The sequence below is a fragment of the Nansenia antarctica genome, assembly GCF_963989245.1.
Source record: "Nansenia antarctica genome assembly, chromosome: 2".
Classification (NCBI taxonomy): Eukaryota; Metazoa; Chordata; class Actinopteri; order Argentiniformes; family Microstomatidae; genus Nansenia; species Nansenia antarctica.
Genome location: NC_137675.1, coordinates 4,831,196 through 4,839,690, shown reverse-complemented (window position 1 = coordinate 4,839,690; position 8,495 = coordinate 4,831,196). Strand labels below are relative to the sequence as shown.

The window sequence follows — 8,495 nt, the reverse complement described above, 5'->3', positions numbered from 1 at the left end:
TTCTTCCCGCCCAGTGCATAATATGCAGACGGGACAAATATTTCAGTTTTAGAGCTTGTATACTGCTCCTGCAAAAAAACAAAATGTGTGAAAGGGAGATGCACATGCAAATCTAACAACCTACCATGTACAGACATGTGTCTGTGTTTGCACTGCGAAAACACACTAGTGTTATACATGTTCTCTAAACACTTGAATCTTTGTCTAGTCTCGTCAATTATAGGCAAGGCAAGTGAAGATACATTTAGTCTGGGTTTTGTCTTACCAGCTCACCTCGTAAAAGTGAGACGATTGACAATATCAAAAACATGCTTGCACACACATATACTGTAACGTACTCACACACAAGTTAATGTTACTGGTCCCAATTTGGCACAATTATTACTGAAATGATTGAGAATAGATATTAGCTATTGTACCCTTTAAAGTTAGATAGCTTGTTAATTCATTAGCTTCACAATCGCGGGTGACGTTTGGTTGGATTTTTCACTAAAATAGCATATTAGAACATGTTTGTATTGACACAACATGACATGGACTTGTTCATTAATATGTGATATGAATTAGTATGACGTGCAAATCTTACCTGAAACATTACTTGACAGTAAAGTTATCCGAAACAACTCAGTCTTCTCGTCTTTCCAGATAATACGTTGTTTACTTCCTAGTTCCGTATTTTGAAGGAATATCATTGGCAGACGTCAAGTCAGGTGACGCTTTAACGGGTTTTGATTGGTTAGCGGCATAGTAGCCCCAATCATTCTCCTTATTAACTTATGGATTGTAAGTTTACTTTTCATAAAACGTTGATCGACCAACGTCTACCAACTGACGGAAACATGTTCCAAAAAAAACTATTTAGCTTATATTAAAAAATCAACTAGTCTGTAGTTGTAGATCGATCATTTCACAAACGAAAGCAGATAGACAGCTTCGGCCCACCGCCTAATGGTAGTCTAGAAGCAGTTAAGATTACACAGGCTTTCGGTTTAAAAGCAAGATTCTGTGTGTTTAATGTATGACCCTGATTTGAATCTCACATCAGTAATCTCACTAAAACCACCTTTTATCACCTTAGAGATATCGCTAATGTGCAACCGTTTCTCTCCCAGGCAGATACTGAGAGATGCTTTTATCACTAGCAGGCTTGATTACTGCAATGCTCTCCTTTTCCGGTCTAGCTGAGAAATCTGCAAATAAGCTACAGATCATTCAGAATGCAGCAGCACGTGTCCTGACCAAGACCAGAAGGAGAGCACACATCTCACCTGTCTTTAGGTCCCTTCATTGGTTGCCTGTCAGTTTTAGAATAGATTTTAAGATTCTTTTATTGGTGTTCGAATCACTCAATGCGCCTGAATACTTGTCAGACATGCTGTTAATATGCTCCCTCTAGATCACTCAGGTCCTCTGGCACTGGACTTTGAGTTGTTCCCATCAAAGAACTTGTACTGTTGTATTTCCTTATATTACCGTTTATTTTCACTGTATTGTTGTATTTCCTTATATTACCGTTTATTTTCACTGTATTGTTGTATTTCCTTATATTACCGTTTATTTTCACTGTATTGTTGTATTTCCTAATATTACCGTTTATTTTCACTGTATTGTTGTATTTCCTTATATTACCGTTTATTTTCACTGTATTGTTGTATTCCCTTATATTACAGTTTATTTTCACTGTATTGTTGTATTCCCTTATATTACAGTTTATTTTCACTGTATTGTTGTATTTCCTTATATTACCGTTTATTTTCACTGTATTGTTGTATTTTCTTATATTACCGTTTATTTTCACTGTATTGTTGTATTTCCTTATATTACCGTTTATTTTCACTGTATTGTTGTATTCCCTTATATTACAGTTTATTTTCACTGTATTGTTGTATTTCCTTATATTACCGTTTATTTTCACTGTATTGTTGTATTTCCTTATATTACCGTTTATTTTCACTGTATTGTTGTATTTCCTTATATTACCGTTTATTTTCACTGTATTGTTGTATTTCCTTATATTACCGTTTATTTTCACTGTATTGTTGTATTTCCTAATATTACCGTTTATTTTCACTGTATTGTTGTATTTCCTTATATTACCGTTTATTTTCACTGTATTGTTGTATTTCCTTATATTACCGTTTATTTTCACTGTATTGTTGTATTCCCTTATATTACAGTTTATTTTCACTGTATTGTTGTATTCCCTTATATTACAGTTTATTTTCACTGTATTGTTGTATTTCCTTATATTACCGTTTATTTTCACTGTATTGTTGTATTTTCTTATATTACCGTTTATTTTCACTGTATTGTTGTATTTCCTTATATTACCGTTTATTTTCACTGTATTGTTGTATTCCCTTATATTACAGTTTATTTTCACTGTATTGTTGTATTTCCTTATATTACCGTTTATTTTCACTGTATTGTTGTATTTCCTTATATTACCGTTTATTTTCACTGTATTGTTGTATTTCCTAATATTACCGTTTATTTTCACTGTATTGTTGTATTTCCTTATATTACCGTTTATTTTCACTGTATTGTTGTATTTCCTAATATTACCGTTTATTTTCACTGTATTGTTGTATTTCCTAATATTACCGTTTATTTTCACTGTATTGTTGTATTTCCTTATATTACCGTTTATTTTCACTGTATTGTTGTATTTCCTAATATTACCGTTTATTTTCACTGTATTGTTGTATTTCCTTATATTACCGTTTATTTTCACTGTATTGTTGTATTTCCTTATATTACCGTTTATTTTCACTGTATTGTTGTATTCCCTTATATTACAGTTTATTTTCACTGTATTGTTGTATTTTCATTGTTAAGCTCCTTGTATTGCAATTTTGCATGAAAAGCACTATATAAATGAAGTCTGATTTGATCTGAGTTGATTTGAAACCCCCTCAGTGAATGATGTCAGCAGCATTACTAAGAGGAGTAAATATAACTCTCCATCCGCCCTGGCGGTGTCCTCTGTGCTTGTGGTTTAGCACACAAATGGCAGAGTGGCTAGAGACAGTTTCACACAGGGGTGTTGGAGGGGGGGGGGGGGGGGGGTTGCTCAGATCTGCACACTGGACACCCCTGGAGGGAGGGAGGGGTTGAGAGAGTGTTTGAATCTGGAGTCAAACCACCAAACTCACTGGCTAAGCTTAGACAGCAGCAGGTTAGCTACCTTCCTTCCCTGAATGAAAAGCCCCTCTCACTCTGAACATTTAAGCCCTGGGGCCTCATTTATAAAAAAGTACTTGAACGTCATCTTTGACTTTCATGTGAGCACATTTTTCTAAAAGGACGTAAGCATTATTTATAAAACGGGCTGCGCTTGTTTAAACTTGCGTACGTGCTTCCTTCTATAAATACCAACGCAGGTGAAATGAACGCAGGTGAATGAGGTTTGTATTAACGCCCTGTGATAGTGGCTCAATTATAGCGGCTCAATTAAGCCAAGTGCTATAATATAGGGTAGGCGTTTTTGATTGATTGATTGAAAACTTTATTAGAAGATTTGCAGGAGTAGGTACATGAAAGTACATATTACATACAAGGTCAACTAACAGGATAAAAACCCAAGAAAGCCACTGGCTTATTTCAATTGGGGTCCTTGACCACTCACAGTGGTCTTGTGCTTCAGATGGAAATGTAACAAGGTGCAAGGTATGTCCCTCCCACAAACACACACACACACACACACACACACACACACACACACACACACACACACACACACACACACGAGTAAAGAACATTGTGTCCGGGTTAACTGTTGACTTTAACCCAACTACCCAACCCAACCCAAACTAGCATAAAGTAGCTACAAAGGGGTGGAACCCGTCTGCAATGAGTGACGCCAGCAGCGTCATACTCCCGGCGCGCCAGGCGAACTAAACCAAATACACCCCCCCCCCCCAAAAAAAAAAACCGACAACAATTATTTAACCAATGGCACGACTTGGTTATTGACAGGCACTGTAATTGACCAATGAAGGAGAACTACGAACGAAGCTGGGCGGGGCCAGGAGCTACAGCGGAGACAGGGTTGCCAGATGGGGTGGGTTACCGCCGAATGGGCTCCTTTTGAATACACTGGGCCGGAAAAAAAAGCATTTGTGCGGATTGGGCTGTATGAATAGCATTAAGGAGGTATCAAAATGTCAGTGCCTGAAAGTTACAAAATGCGTTAATTTAAAACACATTACACCCTAGTAGCTACATACAATGTGCAGGTTTTATTTTATTTTACAAACATCATTGGCAACAGACATACAGATTAGAGTGCAGGAGATGGGTAACTGCCCAAAAGTAATTAGCGGTTTTCTGACAATATAGGTTTTGGGCTGGTGGTTTTTGGTGGATTTAGCCGTTTTCACCCTGTAGTTAGGCTGGAAAATATCAATCCCATCTGGCAACCCTGCAGCGGAGACTGGGTGTCACCTGACCGGACAAGGACTGAAGTTGAGTCTGTGTGTAGTTTATTATCTAGTCCACATTTGTGTGTATTTGGTTTTCTTACTGGCTTACTTTACCGCGTATATTGACAACCGGGTATCTGTTATTCGAGCATAATCCTGTATCGGTATTGTATATAGATCATATAAATAGCAGATCGATAGATCGATAGATACATATAGACCCGTTAGTTCACCGTTCCGAGTCCCGGAGCCCAGGGGAGGTGCAGCCATGGGTAACCGGGGGATGGAAGACCTCATTCCCCTCATCAATAAGCTCCAGGACGCCTTCAGCTCCATCGGCCAGAGCTGCAACCTGGACCTGCCGCAGATCGCGGTGGTCGGCGGGCAGAGCGCAGGGAAGAGCTCCGTGCTGGAGAATTTCGTAGGAAGGTGGGGTTTTTTAATTTATTTTTTTATCAAGTAAGGTTGGGTTATTTGAATGCTTGTTTTTATTTTTTTATTATTATGTATTTTCTATGCCTAATATGTTTTCAGTTTCTTGCAAGTTTGTTTGCTGCTTCTTGCATTGCGTAAAAGTCGCCACCTAAGCGACTACGGGTTGTTTCTCTGCTCTGATGGTCTTTTTTCCGTTCCTGAGCGGCTGTATTCACCAACCGCAGTTACGTACTTTGCGCAGCCAGCTGTCAAAATAAAGACATGGGAAGTCCAGGGCCAGCAGACTTGATTGATTGAAAACCTTTATTGTCCCCAATGGGGAAATTTTGTTGTCAAACAGCTCAGTTAGGGCAGAAAACATTCAATACAGAAAACAGAAAACATTCAATAAAATACATAAAACAGTGCAGGCTCAATAAGTAAAAAGTTCAAAAAGTTCCAGCTCCAGGTCTCCCCCACCCTGCAGGGCCTGGTTGTAGAGTCGGAGTGCAGCTGGAACAAAGGACTGTCCAAATCTTTTTGTACTTTGACGGGGGAGAACAAATCTGTGGCTGAACTTGCTCCTCATCCCCGCCAGCTCGCAGTACATCGGGTGGGAGGGATTGGCCAGCATGGCCGCCAGTTTTTTCCCCATCCTCTGTTCTGCCACCACCTCTAGGCGAGGATGTGCGTAATCGGCGACAGTGGCGTGGTGCGTTAAGAACAGCCGTGCCTTTTTACCTACTATAAGAGCCGCCTCGGGGGTCAAATGACCATAGTCTTTACAACGGGAAGCTGCTACTTACACACAACGACCACTAGTTGGCCGCCTTGTAAATTAGCCTGCCTCCTACACAGAAAAACAGCAAAATAGCTTCATCCTAGCTTATCCTCATGTGATTCCGAAAATGTAAGGATACTGGGTGGTAGGACGCACATATCTAGGGAAAGTCGTGAAAGGAGGGTCCTGAAATTTGATCAAATGTAAAGATATTTTAAAAAAACATTTACTCACAGGGTCAAATGACCCCACCCATGGCTGTTCTAGTTAAGAAACCTCCAGCCTATGGACCCTAGGATTGGGGAAAACAGGATATGACTGTTTGCAAGGCTAAAGTGGCCATTCAGGGAAAAATAAACACTTGTGATACTGGTCTCCTTCCCTGTATGAGAGCCTGTTTAGTGTCCCTTATTGGCCCCCTGTCCTGTCACACATTAACTTTGATCCTTTGTGAGTCGGGGACAGATCACACCCTATGGTAGAAGCATTTGAACTAACTTTATTACAGCTCATGTAGGTTATATTGTCAGGTCAATAATCTTGTTTCCCTGCGTCGAACGTGTAGAACGTGCTTCTTGACTCACTGTTTACCAGGTCACAAGATGCCACAGGTGACCTGGCTGGCAGGTAGGCCTAGAGAAGACCTTCCCGTCTTGGACTTACGCAGCTCCAGTTTATCTGACACAGCACCACCGTGTTGGTGCTCTGGAAATCAGTCTGTCTTAACTCTGAAAGACCTTGTGCTAGCATATCAGCCCAATAAGCCCAAGCACCAGGGGAGCCCCCCCCTCCTAAATTTTGTTGTACGGTACCTGTACTGTATAAATGACAATAAAGACCATTAATTCATTAATTCATTCATTCATTCATTCATTCATTCATTCATTCAATAGAGCCCTCAGGTCTTGTGCTAGCATATCAGCCCAATAGAGCCCTCAGGTCTTGTGCTAGCATATCAGCCCAATAGAGCTCTCAGGTCTTCTGCTAGCATATCAGCCCAATAGAGCTCTCAGGTCTTTTGCTAGCATATCAGCCCAATAGAGCTCTCAGGTCTTGTGCTAGCATATCAGCCCAATAGAGCTCTCAGGTCTTCTGCTAGCATATCAGCCCAATAGAGCTCTCAGGTCTTGTGCTAGCATATCAGCCCAATAGAGCTCTCAGGTCTTGTGCTAGCATATCAGCCCAATAGAGCTCTCAGGTCTTGTGCTAGCATATCAGCCCAATAGAGCTCTCAGGTCTTCTGCTAGCATATCAGCCCAATAGAGCTCTCAGGTCTTCTGACGTTGGCTTTCTCTGTGTACCACATTGATTTGGTGAGGCTGCATTCTCATTTTATGCATCCAGAAACTGCCAGTTTACATTAGGGATGCAACCTCAGCACATATGTTCAAGTCAAGACTAAAAACCCATCTTTTTAATATTGCCTTTAAATGACTAAATGATTAAATGATGATTATATAATGATTGGAGCACTTTGATCTGCAACGTTTGCAGGCAAAGTGGTATACAAATAAAAGTTATTATTATTGTTATTATTATTATTATTATTATTATTATTATTATCATCTACCGCTTCATTCTACTCACTAGGTTGTCCAAACAGGGCTGATATAGGCTATATCCGCTCTTTCTCCCCCCCAAAAAACAGTGAAAACAGGCAGGGAAGAGAATAGAGTCATTCACAAGAGAACCGGAGAAGATGTAATAGCCTAATAATGGCTATCATGTGCTGTGGACCGGGGTGCGAGGGTGTGAGGGTGTGAGGGTGTGAGGGTGTGAGTGTGCGAGCGTGTGAGTGTGCGAGTGTGTGAGTGTGCGAGCGTGTGAGTGTGCGGGCGTGAGTGTGTGAGGGTGTGAGGGTGTGAGTGAGTGTGTGGGTGTGAGTGTGTGAGCGTGTGAGCGTGTGAGTGTGTGAGTGTGTGAGTGTGCGGGCGTGAGTGTGTGAGGGTGTGAGGGTGTGAGTGTGTGAGTGTGCGAGGGTGTGAGGGTGTGAGTGTGTGAGTGTGTGAGTGTGCGGGCGTGAGGGTGTGAGGGTGTGAGTGTGTGAGTGTGCGAGGGTGTGAGGGTGTGAGGGTGTGAGTGTGTGAGTGTGCGGGCGTGAGTGTGTGAGCGTGTGAGGGTGTGAGTGTGCGAGCGTGTGAGTGTGCGGGCGTGAGTGTGTGAGCGTGTGAGGGTGTGAGGGTGCGAGGGTGCGAGGGTGCGAGGGTGTGAGAGTGTGTGAGTGTGCGAGTGTGTGAGTGTGTGAGTGTGCGGGCATGAGTGTGTGAGCGTGTGAGGGTGTGAGTGTGCGGGCGTGAGTGTGTGAGGGTGCGAGTGTGTGAGTGTGTGAGGGTGTGAGGGTGTGAGTGTGTGAGGGTGTGAGGGTGTGAGGGTGCGAGGGTGTTAGGGTGTGAGGGTGTGAGGGTGTGAGGGTGCGAGGGTGTGAGGGTGCGAGGGTGTGAGTGTGTGAGGGTGTGAGGGTGTGTGTGGGTGTGAGTGTGCGAGGGTGCGAGGGTGTGAGGGTGTGAGTGTGTGAGTGTGTGCGTGTGAGGGTGCGAGCGTGTGAGTGTGTGAGGGTGTGTGAGCGTGCGAGTGTGTGAGTGTGTGAGTGTGTGAGTGTGCGAGGGTGTGAGGGTGTGAGGGTGTGAGTGTGCGAGCGTGTGAGTGTGCGGGCGTGTGAGTGTGCGGGCGTGAGTGTGTGAGGGTGTGAGTGTGCGAGCGTGTGAGTGTGTGAGGGTGTGAGGGTGTGTGAGCGTGAGGGTGTGTGAGCGTGCGAGTGTGAGTGTGTGAGTGTGCGAGTGTGTGGGTGTGAGTGTGTGAGGGTGTGAGTGTGCGAGCGTGTGAGTGTGTGAGTGTGTGAGTGTGTGAGGGTGTGTGAGCGTGCGAGTGTGTGAGGG

At 42.8% G+C, this 8,495-nt stretch overlaps 1 pseudogene across 1 annotated transcript in view; it reads left to right on the top strand.

The window, feature by feature from the left end:
* Positions 1-4,692: 4,692 nt before the first annotated feature.
* The window catches only part of LOC308151837 (dynamin-2-like), a 40,362-nt pseudogene continuing 36,559 nt past the window's right edge, over positions 4,693-8,495 (top strand). Inside the window, exon 1 of the transcript XR_013938003.1 lies at positions 4,693-4,853. The product of XR_013938003.1 is annotated as a dynamin-2-like (transcript). The remainder of the gene's footprint in view (positions 4,854-8,495) is intronic.